We start from the raw sequence: 14759 nt of genomic DNA, 5'->3' as shown, positions 1-14759 counted from the left end.
TACTTTGGACCTCAAGTCTAGCTTCAGAATTCTTTTTGGAACAGTGAATCTCCTAGAAACCTGCATGCTCCAGGAACATCTATAATGCAAAAACTGAATCCCACACACCAATAACATTCTAAAATAAAAATAAAATACAGTAAATATTCTTTTTAGTCTTTCACTTAGCATAATACATTTGAAATTACTCAATGTTGTATGTACTGGTAGTTTATTCATTATACAAATCAATGTTTATCCACTCCCCAATGGAGAGATAATCTGAGTGGTTTCCAGCTTTTGATGATTATGAATAAAGCCACTATGCACATTTGCACATTAGTTTTTATGTGAATATAATGCTTTTCCACTTGGGTAAATTGTCCAAAACTAAAATTGTTGGTTCATAAAAACACATGTATAACTTTATAACCAAGTGTCAAACTGTTTTTCAAAGTGGCTGTAACATTTTGTATTGCACTAACAATAAATGAGAGATGCAGGTGCTCACCATATCCTTGCCAGTACCTGATAATTGTGTTTTTAAAATGAGATATTCTATATGTAGTAGTATCTCATTTAAATTTGCCCTTCCTTACCCACCTGTAGATGTTGAGCATCTTTTTATGTATTTTATGTGCTTTTTTGCCATGTTTATTCTCTTTGGTGAAGTATCTACTGGAAACTTTTGCCTACTTGGAGTTTTTTTTTTCTTTTCAAATTTTGAGAATTCTGTATTTATTCTGGATACAAGTTCTTTATGTGATATGCGACTTACAAATATGTTTTTCGTTTATTCTTTAAATAGTGGCCTTTGGAGAACACAAGTCTGTACTTTTTTTGAAGTCTAATTCCTCAATATATTTTTTTTCTTTTAAGGACTGTTTTTGATGTCCTATCTAAGAACTCTTTTGCTTAACCCCAAATAGCAAAGATTTTCTTCCAGAAGTTTTATGTTTTACATTTTTTCTCAGAGTTTGAGGTATGGATAGGGGTTCTTATTTTTTTCCCCTTGCACACTTCTATAAATTTGTTCTAGCACCATTTGCAGAAAGGGTTATCCTTTATCTACTGTCTTTATATCTCTTGTCAAAAGTCAATTGACTATAGGTATGTGGGCCCAATTCTAGATTCTATATTCTGTTCCCTTGATGTAAATTTAACAGATATAAAACTGTCTAGATTGTTGTGGATTTTCAAGTCTTAAAATCAAGCAGTCTGAGTCTTGCAACTTTGTTGTTTTTGAAACTGTTTTTGTCTTTTTCAATTCTGTTAAAAAATCCTAGAATCGATCTTTGTTGAATGTACAGCTTATTTTAAGAATATCTTTTCTTTCTCTTCCTTTCTTCTTTTTTTAGGGGCGGGTGGGGAGGTGGTGCTGAGAATCAAACCCTGGACTTCACATATGCTAGGCACGTGCTCCACCTCTGAGTCACAACCTCAACTAGGGATATCTTAATATTGACAACAATGTTAGAAATGACATTTTAACAACACTGAGTTTTCCATTTCATGAACTTCAATCTTGCTCTTCATTTTCATTTGTGCCCAAACGACCTCTTCCCACCTCCATCTTTGAGCACCTGCTTCTTAATAACTTCATGTCATTAAACATCAAGTTTCAGCACTGAGATTCACAACATAAACACTTCTCTCTTCAGGGCTTTGAGACAGACAGGAACTACATTTCCCTCCTGAGGTAAGTTAAAAGTTTGTCTTGCAAATCCAAATCCAGCCTCCTTTAAGGGACAGGAGGCCCAGCATAGCTAGTGCCCTTCTGTTATTACTCATTGCCCAACATACAAGCCCAGGATCTACTTCTCCTGATGGAGTTTGTGATCTTACCCTGGGAAGAAACTTTCTGGGCCAGATATCTAGCACTAACCTTCATCCGGGTGTGGGGGAAACCATGACTTTGTATAAACCTTTATCGGCACCTTTGTTTCAAACTTCCTTCTTTTGGCAGTGGAGAGGTGGAGACCAGGGGAACAGGGGGACGGGGAGGGGGGAGCTAGGGATTAAATTTAGGGGCACTCCACCACTGTGCCACATTAGAGGCAGTGTCTCACTGAGTTGTTTAGTGCCTTGCTTTTGCTAAGGCTGGCTTTGAACTCACAATCCTCCTGTCTCAGCCTCTCTGGAGCTGATGGGATAAGGGTAAGAGAAAACACTGTCACTTGAATTGGAAGTTATTTCTTTACTACTCTATCTCTCTCTATAAAAATGTATACTGCTTTCCCATTACTGAAGATTATTAGTTGCTAGGGAGTTTTTACTTCCTAACTTAAAATGTATATTCCTCATGGATTCAGATTTATCTTATTAATAGAATCAAAGAACATTACCTTATTTTATTTATAATACCTAACAGAGAATATGTCTAGGTTTGTTATAAAAGGGTTAGAAACAAAAATCTGAGGTCCAAAAAGAGTCTAATTTCATGGCCCTATGTATTTGTGGGACATATATCTCTGGTTTCTATCCTTGGTATAGGTATCATCTCTTGCCTAAGGTTGCTGTGGTTAACTGGTCTTCTTATCTTTCGTTATTCATTCTCTCATTAATGTTTCACATGCTACCTGTTGGGGGTTGAATGGTATTCCCAGAAAAGAGACATCCTAACCTCTGGGATGTGTAAATGTGACCTTCCTTGGAATTAGGGTCTTTGCAGATATAATCAAATTAAGATGAAGTTATACTGGAATATAACATGAGTCTTTAATCCAACATGACTAGTATATTTTTAAGGGAAGAGACTCATACTCACAGAGGGAGACAGTCATGTCTTAAGAGGCCTCCTTTTCAAAGACCTACAGATAAAAGAAAGCCATTTGATTACAGAGACAAGAGTTACACAGCTGCAAGCCAAGGAACTCCAACAATTACTAGTAAAAACCAGAAGCTTGAAAAGTACAGTCCCGATGACACCTTGATTTTGGATTTCTAGTTTCCCTATTTGTCAAAGAATAAACTTCTATATCATTAAGCCATCAACTTTGTGATACTGTTAGGACAGCCTCAGGAAACTAATATATTGCCAAGGAGCCTTTTAACAAATAAGTAATATAGCTTATCTCCTTTAGAATCTTTCTACAGGGAACCCAACTCTAGCATGGTATGCAAGATCAAGAAAAGTAGGTAAAGGAAACACTTTGTTTTGGTTATCTTAGATTGTGTTAGCTAAATGTTTTAACACCTACCACTTTCCACTTTTGACATTTATGCACAAAAAAATTAAAAACGTGTGCATTTGTGAAACAGACGCTTCCATAAATGTGCTCAAAAGAACTAATCAAACAACAAAATATGTTTTTAGAAATGGTGGTTCCACTCACAGTAGTGTGACAAAAATTATTCATTATTGACTCGAGTTTTGGAAATGAGACCCTCCCAAAGAGTTCTCAGGCATCTACTAAAGTTAGCTTTAATAAATTAAATAAACTATTCTGAATAAGATACCATACTATCCTGAAATTGTCGAAATGTTTCTTTTGTTCAATTATTCAGTCAACACACCATCAAAGAAAAGAATAACCTAACAGCAAAAATGGATAACTGGGGCTTCTACAACAAAACAGATGTTTAAAAACAAACAAACAAACAAACAAACAAAAAAAAGGAGATTTTATTGAGACCAAAAAGTAAAACTACTAAGTTAAAAAACTTCAGACCATGGAAATAGTCGGATAAAAGACAACGCGGGGCAATTCCCTATATTAAGATAAATAAGATCGATGGCAAGATTATACCACAAAACGATTAGCTTTGAAGAAGGCGAACCCCCATAACAGGTTACCTCGCAAAAAGTTTGGGGACTTGTATTCCGCCTGAGATAACAACTAAAGAGGACCCTCAGCGTGAGACTCAGCCCCAGTCGCCGACCACCGCACAGGCGCCCTCTCCGGACCCCTCAGGCCTGTCGTTAGCTGCGGCCTGCTCCGGCCACAAAGAGACCCCCCCTTCCTCCGGCCTGGAGCCCGACGGTACTCACCGCGAGTTCCAGAGGCTGCGCGGGGTGGGGTCAGGGGGCTGCAAAGGGTGGGCAAACACAAAGAAAAGGAGTGGAGAAAACAGTACGAAAAACACTCTTAGACCAGGCCTCTACAGCCACCAACTTCCAAACCTGTGGAGGTACAACACCGGCCAGCACGCATCTTGCCCCAAAGGCACTTCCGGGAGCTCTCTAGGAATCCAGGAGGTCTGACAGCTCTATGGTCAGACGACTGAGAGGACCAAAGCACCTTGTTTCTCCAGGGCGTTACACTGTGACTTGGGCTCCTCCTGCGTTCGCGTACGTGAAAGTCCTGGCTACTAACGGATTTGGATATCACTTGTGCCTTGCACCCTGGTCAGCTCAGGCGTTGACTGTCAAGGGTAACGGTCCCCAGGGGCAGATCCGAGGGCGTGCAAAGGCCGGCTTGTGCTGGCAATAGAAGGGAAGGGAGTACTTAAAAGATCTTCGCGATGCTAATAACTCATTTGAGTTTGACCCTCTTAGTTACTTTTTAAAAAAATATTTTTTAGTTATACATACACCCAATATCTTTATTTTGTTTATTTTTATGTGGTGCTGAGGATGGAACCCAGGGTCTTTCACGTGCGAGGCGAGCGCTCTACCACTGAGCCACAACCCCAGCCCGTTACTTTGTATTTTACTGTTTTCTCTTAAGTATATCGAGTCCTCCATAGACTGCAAATTTCTTGAGTAATTCCTGCTACTCATAGTTCGTATTTCTGTTATGGAAATCCCCTATGACAGCTATGAATAGTACCCTTTACATTCAATAACTAATTGCAATTGAACATAAATCCTTTTTGCATTTTTACATATTTTCCATCCTTCTTATTGCAAACTCTTGGAAAACCTTTTTTACCGCTTAGCTTTTTAAATGCTAAATCTGTCATATAAGATTTAGGAATAGACTCCGTTTTAAGACTACAAAATTCAGGGGACAAATCTGTGTTTGTTATTTATATACCTCTTTTTTTTTAACCTTTATTTTACTTGTTTTTATTTTTATGTGGTGCCGGGATCGAGCCCAGTGCCTCACACATGCTAGGCAAGCGTTCTACCACTGAGCCACAGCCCTGGCCCCTTATATACCTCTTGTACAAAAGCTTTTAACTTTCCAAACTAAATAGGACTTGTGGGTGGAGGTTTTATTTTTGTGTTTTGGTCCCACTTTTTAATTTTTTTATTCTTTCAGTACCTTTCCTAACTACCCATTTTTTATGCGTTCTCAGGTGCCCCTTCAAAACTTTACCTTAATCTCCATCTTAGTCAGCTTCTATTGGTAGCCACCTCCAATGTTTCTGACACTTCCTCATTTCTAACTCCTAAATATTTTGCTCCTCTTTCAGGATAAAATCTTAGTAGTAGTTTTCATTTGATTTATGGGTTTGTAATCTAATCATCACACAAATAACAATACACACCAAGAAGTTACAGTGTTTCTGGACTCTTTCAAAGCACTTATTTTTGCTCTTTATTTCACAGTTCTTGCCTCCAACTGGCATGGTACTAGAGATAGTTAGCAACAGACTAGAAGTCTACTCTCAGATTTCTACGTTTAATTTTTTTTTTTTTTTTTTTTTAGGTGCTGGGGATTGAACCTTTGGCCTCAGATGTGCTGGGTAAATGCTTACCACTAAGATCCTGTCTTGAAAAATAATTATCTTTAACAATAGCAAAGACATTATTGTTAATTATCTTTAACAATAGCAAAGACAAGTTGAATAGTATATTTTGTGAAAATTAATAATATTTTCCAAAACAAAACAATTTAGTGATAGGAGTAGAATTAATCTCTTTTAATGTCTTTTTAAATGGTGTATGGATTCTTATATCTGCTTCTTCACTCAATCTCTCACTTTTGCTCAGTGTCCCCTGCTCTAGAAGTGTACTTCCTACTGCTCTTCACTTTCACTTTAATCAGAAAGTTTTCTATAAGAATCCAAAAGTAAGGTGAATAAAAATGAGAAAATGGGAAAAAGGAGAAAAGAACATGGCTTATTTCAAGACCAGGTTGGAAGAGTGACATAGATATCGCTCCCTTCTAAGTCTGAAAAACTAAAAATACATTTTTAAACAGTGCTAGCAAACAGAAGAGTGCAATTAGTGGATCAGAAATTTAAGGAATTGCTGGAAAATAACGAATTAGGAAGACCAAGGCCTAAAAAAAGTATAGCAGAATTTAAGGTTATTCTTGTCCATTACAGTGAAACAAGGGGGGAGAAAAATAAAGACAGCACTGCTTAGGAATAAAGAATCATGAAATTCTTTACCCCAGAGAAAGTAGTTTTCATTTTTGGTAATTGTAGAGGTCCTCAGCTGGTCTGCAATCTCCCTGTTCATTTACTCCAAAGGAAGTGCTGCCTCTTATGCAACTATCATTGAGTGTTATTAATATTATCAGTTTCTAAATTATCTTGAGCCTTTTTTGATTTACTGAGATGAAATATGGAGATATAAGAGAAGCCATCAGATTTTTTTTCTTTGAAATACACTCTTCTTCATTAGCATAACAACATCCTTGATTCTAATTACTGCATACCTTCATGATTGCAACAACTATGAGATAGTCTTATTTATTCTAAATATGGTTATTATTAGATTCATGTCCTTAAATATCATTATCATTTCCCCAATCACTAATCGAGTGGCTCCTTATCTCCTATGAAAACAAATTTAAACTTCTCTGCTTGCCTTTTATTCTTGTTTTCCTTAAAAATTAATATAATAAGAGATGATAAAAATTTATAATCTAGACATATATGTAAAAAAACCTGACCCCCAAATGCTATTAAATTGTTGAGAGAAAATTTCCCAAATTCTATAATTTCTCCAAGTCTTGTGGCAGATTTTTGAGATTATCTCTTCAATGATGTTTTATCTACTTTCAGGGCAGGTTTGTTTCCCAAGCAGGACAATAACAATAAAGCCTTGCCAGGTGTGGTGACATGCCAGTAATCCCAGAGAGGGAGGCTGAGATAGAAGGATTGCAAGTTCAAGGCCTCAGCAACTTAGACATATCTCAAAATAAAAATAAAAAGGACTGGAGATGTGATTCAATGGCTAAGCACCCCTGGGTTCAATCTCTAGTCCAAAAAAAAAAAAAAAAAAAAGCCTCACCTTGGGGCGAGATTGAACAAAGACTGGGGTTTCCTAAGCTTGGAGTTCCTTTACTAGGATGCAAATGGACCTGTGTGAACAACATTTACTCAGCTCCCACCACACCACAGCTTTGGATGTGGGGAGGAAGAGAACAAGAAGTTCATGCTTGTCATTAAGTAATAAAGGCTTTTGTTTCTGATCTGGGAGTCTAGTTTTTTTTTTTTTTTTTTTTTTTTTTTTTTTTTTGCTAGTATCCATAAAACTGTGGCAAGTTAAACTGTTAGCTTGCAAGTAAGGGTAACATCTTCACAATTTTTCTACATAGGAAATCACTGTTAAACTTGGAGTGCATCCTTTTCATTTATATGTACAGATACCATACATAATTACTCCATCTTTGTATAGTTTCCCCCCCAAATGAGAAAAATATATATCCTCTTCTACACTTCTTTTTTCATTGATAAATTATCATTTTAATGGATGAATAGTAATTTACAATAGGACACAGTATATGTAATTATTCCTGTATTGACATTGAAATGTTTTTTTTTTCCTACTATCAGCAGTCCCATCTGCCTTTTATTGCTCTCCAGAATATCCATCTCCCTACTTAGTCATTTAGTTACATTTCCCCAGTATTCTGAAGTCAAAGTACTTGTCTTGTGATTCCCTACTCATTCTAAGCACTGGTCTATTATTCTACAACAGCTTGTTAACTCTCCCTCAGATTTTATCATTTCATTTTGTACTGATCATATTGTTGTAGATTTCTTGTTATTATCATATTTTCTGCCCAAAACAGTAAAGCTTCCTTGGTTTAGGTGTTTAATATTTGTTCTGAGATCTCCTCAATTCTGATAGTGGCAGCCCTTGAAATATGCAGATGTTTCATATAGTTCCTTCAGAAAAAGCGGTTTCACTTGTCACTTAGCTAAATTAATCCATCAGATTCTTCTCTTTACTGTTATAGTCTCAATTCCTTCTCCCTAGTTCTGTCTTCACTCATCCAAGTAAGTACTTATCAAGTGCTAAATGATATGAGAAGATTGGGGTGAGCACATATTAACTAGTCAATCTCTTGCAGTCTTATTAGTTTCTTCTTTATCCATGTCCTCAATTGTTTCATACATATTCCAGAAAAGTAGAAGGTGGCTAATTAGTCCCATTTGTCTAACATGAGTGTAATAGCAGAAATGTCCAGACTTTTTATGTGAAGTCATTCTATATGAAACAGACACCACGTTATTATCGTGATTTGGAAGGTTAAAAACAATTATCCTAGGCCCTAACTGAAGAGTGGTGGGATCAGAATTTGGAGAGGTTAAAAAAAATTGTTCTAGGCCCTAACTGAAGAGTGGTGGGATCAGAATTTGAACCTAGGTTTAAAGGATTCTATTGCTGGACCTCTTTGAAAGCAAATCAAAGAGAATACCAAAAAAATAAAAATAAAAAAATAAAAATAAATAAAAATAAATAAATAAATTAAAAAGCCTCAAACGGATCAGGGATGATTTTTATTAAGCAGTGAAGGGGCACATTATCAAGGGGAAAATGGCACATGGCTACAACAAGAGTCTGAGTTTTATAGGGGTTTAGCAGGGCCACATCGTAGGAGGAGTTTATCAGATACTTTTGGCAGGCAGGGGAACTTGGCAGATAAGGGAAATTGCTAAAGGTCAGAGTCCTCAGTTTCCTTCCCCCCCATTCTGCCCCAGGGATTATAAATTTCCACCTCCTTCATTCTTCACCCTTTCAATCTTGGTCTTTTTCCTTAAGGTTCAGAAAAACTCAAATCTCCACAAGTGTCAGCTTACAGTGGGCAGGGAATCAGCAAGTACTGATACTGCGCTTATCATGGGTGACAAGTTCTGCTGCCTCACATGTTGAAGTTTGAACATTAGGGAAACATGCTAAGGCAAGCATATAAATAAGGTAAGCATATAAATAAAGCATGGTTTATTTAAAAAGGGTAACAAAGACTTCTCCTGGGAGGGAGAAGGGGTCCATAGCTGGTATCCTGGTATTCCTAGAATTTGCTTTTTTATGTCTTAGGCTTCCTTTGTCCTCCTTCCCTCTTCCCCTTATCTTTCTTTCTTTTTTTTTTTTTAAAGAGAGAGTGAGAGAGGATAGTGAGAGAGAGAGAGAGAGAGAGAGAGAGAGAGAGAGAGAGAGAGAATTTTTAATATTTGTTTTTTAGTATCTTTCTCCTCCCTGAATAGGTGACTAGGCCCAAGAAAGCTCAGTGGAATGACCCAAAGGTGGAAAACTGATGGACCAAAGAGGGAAGGCAGAATGGTGCAGCCCAGGGCACATTAACAAATTTATAACTCCCTGTAGGGATGTTACCTTAGCAACAGGTTGGAGCAGGGGCAGGTTCTTGATAAGGGTGGAGGAAGGGCTCTGAAGGAATTAACATTTAAATCCCTCAGGGGATAGTCTCCAACTTCCCAGACTCACTCAAAATTGGCCTCCTGGATCTTACTTGACTTGATTTAACTGTCTATACTGACTGCCTGTCTAATTCTGGCTTCAGTACCATCTACAACAGCAAGATATTAAATAGGAACACTTCTCAGTGCCCCTCTCCCGTCTGATCAAAGTCGCAAACATCCCAGTTTGATCTTGTGGGAGTAAGGCGCTGGTCCACCTGGGTGGACTAAAGCAGTGGAACCCTCTCTTCTATGTGCTTAATAGGTTGCATCTCTCAGGAGGCAGGAGTTCTGTAAAACCACTCCTCTACCTAGAGACTCCCTCAGCTTAAAGCCAGCTGGGTGCTTGGGCCTGCTGGCCTCTAGTGTTGGGAAGTTGCCGGCTGGGAAGCCGAGTTCTGAGAGAGGGGGGGATAGGAAACCACCATTCATGGCAGATGTGAGATGCCCCAACCCTCACCCCACGTTTTTGAAGTATGGCCTGGCTGTGGGGAAGTGAGTTTCCAGTCTCCGGAAAATTATTCCCCTCTTTATTCGTGTGGGGTGCCTTGGATTTCTTTCCAAGCCGGAACCCCAATGTTTCCTTTCCGGAACCCCAATGTTTCGTTTCCGGAACTGGGAAAGGCCAATGCCCCTTTCTAGTTCTCTTGTGACCTTTATCCAATGCTGGTTGCTAATGGTTCCAGAGCTGCCCACTGAATTTAGGTGTGTAGTAGGCCTGCCTCCACAGTCTCAAAACCACAGGAAGAGGTCTGTCTGGTGAGTGTTGATATAAGAGAGAGGGCAAATGGTGTTCTCGGCCAGTGGATAGGCTGGACTGCCCGTTTTAGTGTTGGGGTTAGGTATTTAGGCAACAGTTTAAAATTATGGTATCTGGTAATATACAGGTTTTATCTAAAAACATAACAGCAGCCAGCGTGGTGGCACAGCCTATCCCTCCTGAATTCAAAGCCAGCCTTAGCAACAGTGAGTTGCTAAGCAACTCAGTGAGATCTTCTCTGAATAAAAATACAAAATAGGGCTGGGGATGTGGCTCAGTGGTTGAGTGCCCTTGAGTTCAATCCCTAGAATTCAAATCAAGACAGGACAGGAGAGGACAACAAAACACACAACACAACACCAAACAGAACCAACCAAACAAAAACCCATAACAGCATCAATGCAGTAAGTTCATGAAGGTCAAACACCAGTTAACTGTTTTAAGTAACTTTAAGGAGAATAAAATGACCTAACAGAGCTCAGGAGCTATTGTGTTCACCTTTGTATGACCTGTATCTGCCAATATATTAGAATTACCTGTCTCCCTGTTCTAGCTTTCCCTCTCTCTTCCTTATTTTTTCTTTTCTTATGTCCTTGTTTTTTTATTCCCCTTTTCTTCTGTTCCTTTTTACTCTACCTTGTTTTCTTTCTCTTTGTTAGTGTCCCCTTGTACCACCTACAGTCCTCTCCCCCAATACTCATCTATTTTATCTATCCATAACTATTGGCTCCTGCTGTGCTTTGCCCCTCAAAGATTCATGTTCTGGAACCTGAATCCCAGTGTGGCAGTGTTGAGGCGATAGGACCTTTAAGATGTGGGACCTACTGGAAGGTAATTAGGTCATGTGGGCTCTATCCTCTTGAATAGATTAATGCTATTTTTTTTTTTTTTTTTGTACTGGGGATTGAACATAGTGGCACTGAACCCTTTGAGACACATTCCCAGTCTTTTTAATTTTATTTTGAGACAGGATCTCACTAAATTGCTTAGGGCCCAGCCAAGTTGCTGAAGCTGGCTTTGAACTGTTGATCCTCCTGCCTCAACATCCCAAACTGCTAGGATTACAGACATACACCACAATGCCTGGATTAATGCTGTGTTTTGAGGGTGGGTCAGGCCCCTGAGATGGATGAGTTTTTGAGAAAGTGGATTGTTAAAAAGGAATGTTATGTGTTGGCTCCTTCTGCCTCCTCATGTTGTGATGTAGCAAGGAGGCCCTTACCAGGACCCAGGCATAATGCTATTAGGACCCATCAAAACTGTGAGCCTAATAAGCTTATCTGCTTTATAAATTACCTAGTTTCAGTTATTTAGTTATAGCAACACAAAATTGACTAAAACAGCTCACTGAATGCAGAATTACCAGTTTTCCACAAATGTCCTCTGGGTCTAATAAGAGAGCTTCCCCCCATATTTCCTACAGCTGCCTCTTATAGTCCTATTCCTGAAAACTACAAAATACCAATTCTTGCCTCTTCTCTCCCCGAAGATGGTAGAAACAACAACACAAATGCTTCTAACACAGCTCTTTGAGACTGCCCTTCATGTTCAAGTTTCTTTTAGTTTCTTTTAGTGCTGTTCATCTATTAGAACCTAGTGATTTATGATTACAGTTTCTGACATATATATATTCTTTTCCAATAACTATAGTAGTGACTGAACTCAGTGCTATTCTTTCCAATAGATTCTACCCTCACCAGTTTCTTCTGTGGGTTTCTACAAACTTCCTAGTAAATTGTTTCTCCAGATCTCCTTTGAGTTTATGCCTCCTTTGCATACAGTGTCCCAGATTCACTGACCTTTCTTCTGTTGCTTATATTACTCCAATGACTCTGGCCCCACAACTTTCTGCCCCTCCCTGACTTACCATTACCTATCTGGTCAACACTAGAACAAACCTGAAGGGGACACTATGGGTAATTTGGAATCCACAGCAAACCTAAAAAGGGTAGCATGGTTGTAATGCTCCAAACTGCTCTTCATTGGGCCTTTAAGGGTGTAAAAGACTAGAAAAATTCTTTTGTATATAACAGGTATTCAAAACTACTAGATGAATTCAATGTACTATCATATAGAAGATGATAAATAAAAATCAGTCTGTCATGTCTTTGGTAATTTTAGGAAACCTAATCTTGTAGTAGTCAAGAGCATCTTCTTATTGCAGAAGCCTCTCTAAATTTGAGGACAGCTAAGATCAGAAACATGAGTTTCCCCTATAAAGACTGTAAATAGCTTCCAGGAATTGTAGTGTATCTCAACAAGACTAAAGGTAAAAGGAAAGAGCTATTATTCAATAAACACCTTATAAGAATGTTTCTAATCCTAGAGATTTTGTAATAGTTTCCTTTAGGACTGTTGAGAAATACTTTTCTCAATTGTTTCAAATGCTTTAAAATTTTCTCAATTATAGTAAATCATAAAACAAGTATTAGTGTGAAACCGAACATTTTTTAAAAACTATCAGTTGATAATATGACATTGAAAGCAAACATATATATATATATATCCAAATACACAAAAACTCAGTTTATGGTCTTACAAGATATGCATAAAGATTCATCTTCCTATTGTACAAGGCATAAAAATGATTCTGGTGGTTTTCCTTTCTCAAATATAATGCAAGAATGAAAAGTGATTAATTAATATTGTTAACAAAGGATTTAAAGAGATAGATCACCTTTTTCTTGATATTTTTAGTGATGATGATTACTAGAAAGTCAAGAAACCATAGGTTTAGGCAGTTTGATGGTGGTATGAATTTGAATGTGCTGGGCCTGTCCTACTATGAAATTCTCAAATTAGGAATGGGAATTTATTGCAAGTCCATTCAGAAGTCTAAAGAAAAAAGTTTGGATTATTCATCATCTTCAAGCATTGGTATCCTGAGAGCCCTAGATTCTCATTAGTGTAAGGTATATTACAGGGGATCCTTTTCAGAGGTAGGGTAATAATTTAAACTTTCAATTTAGATCAGATTACTAGATTATATTTACTTTAATAATTATCTTACTCTAATTATAATACACTTTTTTAAGGCTGAAAAAAATTCTGTATATGATTATTACTGTTTATTTTTATTTTTGTTGTGCTGGGGATTGAACCCAGGGCCTTGTACATATGAGGCAAGCACTCTATCAATTGAGCTATATTGCCAGCCCCACTTTTTTATTTTTATAGAAAGGGTCTCAATAAGTTGCTCAGGCTGGCCTTGAGCTTGTAATCCCCCTGCTTCAGCCTCCTGAGTCACCAGGATTATAGCCACATATCATCATGCTGGCTACTATTATTTTCTCTAGGGATGACTCCTGTTGCTATTGCAGCCTCCATAGGTGTCTCTTTAGCTTCCTTAAATTCATAATCACACATTGTCAAGGCTGGAATATATCTTAATAGTGATTGATTTAGATAGCAATATCCTTTAGAACATTCTACAATGATAAAAATGATAATAAAAATGATTTAAAAATATATATTTGTGCTGTTGAGTATAGAGTAGCTATTACCACTGAGTATCCTGTATTTAAAATTCTTGGAACCAGATGGATTTTTTAAAAAAATATATTTGCATGTAGGTAATGTGCTATTTGGGGATGTGATTCAAGTCTAAGCATAACATAAAATTCAGTTACATTTCACATATACTTTATATACATAGCCTGAAGGTAACTTTATACAATATTTTAAATAATTTTGTGCAGAAAATAAAGTTTGTGTATAGCAATTAAAGGCCTGGAAGTGTCTTTTTCCCTTGGGGATGTTGAATAAACAATGTGTTTATGCCTGCATTTTCATTGCCATACCAACACATAAAATCAGGTGTGCAATTTTCTACTTGTGGGGTCATGCTGGTGTTCAAAAAGTTTTAGATTCTGGATATTCAACCTCAAATGTGGCTAATGTCATTGAGAAATGGCACTTTCCATTGTACTTGAGTTAAAGTTTAAATTTATATAGCCACATGTAGATACTATCTACCATATTGAATAATACAATTCTAGACTAACTTATTCCCATCTCTCTCAGTGAACAATGAACTGAGATCAAGAAATGATTTATTCAATCCTCTGTTCTGAAAAGGGGTGAGAAGTGATTTATCCATAGTTACAGGTCCCTAGCCCCACTTCCTAGTAGTTTCTGTCGATTACCTCCTGTTTTCCCCACACCTTGATGTTTCCCTTCAGCCTTCTGTATTTTTTGATGGCTTTCTATTTTTTATCACTTTCATAAAATGATCATACTTCCTACTTCAAAGTAAAGAAGGGATTATTATTTAGGCCATTATACCAGTTTTTATCTACTTTAACTTGTCAAAATATAGCTGGTGGGTCTCTGTTATTATCTAGGGGAAATGAATTCAGAGAAAAATGTGAATGAAAAATGAATTCAGAGAAAAATTGCCTAATGTCATACACTGAATGGGTAAGTAAAAGGGAACTAGAATAGAGAGGAATTCACTTTTAACTAGGAAATATCAGTC

The 14759-nt window shown here is 37.5% G+C and overlaps 1 protein-coding gene and 1 long non-coding RNA gene across 6 annotated transcripts in view; one reads left to right on the top strand and one right to left on the bottom strand.

Moving 5' to 3' along the window:
• The window catches only part of ZKSCAN8 (zinc finger with KRAB and SCAN domains 8), a gene marked incomplete at its 5' end in the record, with an annotated part of 32560 nt that overhangs the window by 9239 nt on the left and 8562 nt on the right, over positions 1–14759 (bottom strand). The window contains 2 exons of one of the 4 annotated variants that reach the window (XM_081295366.1): positions 2747–2789; positions 3971–4133. The exons of the other annotated variants lie outside the window; for them this stretch is intronic. Of the gene's footprint in view, positions 1–2746; positions 2790–3970; positions 4134–14759 lie in introns of those variants that run through there. 4 annotated transcript variants of the gene reach the window in all.
• Positions 4210–14759, top strand: part of LOC308649643 — a 48053-nt gene continuing 37503 nt past the window's right edge. For both annotated transcript variants that reach the window (XR_014022134.1, XR_014022135.1), the window contains exons 1-3: positions 4210–4270; positions 5577–5613; positions 8870–9025. This is a non-coding gene — a long non-coding RNA (uncharacterized lncRNA). The remainder of the gene's footprint in view (positions 4271–5576; positions 5614–8869; positions 9026–14759) is intronic.

Source organism: Spermophilus citellus (assembly GCF_964194105.1).
Source record: "Spermophilus citellus genome assembly, chromosome: 5".
Taxonomy (NCBI): domain Eukaryota; kingdom Metazoa; phylum Chordata; class Mammalia; order Rodentia; family Sciuridae; genus Spermophilus; species Spermophilus citellus.
Note: the sequence above shows the minus strand (reverse complement) of the source record. Positions and strands in the feature narration are given on the sequence as shown.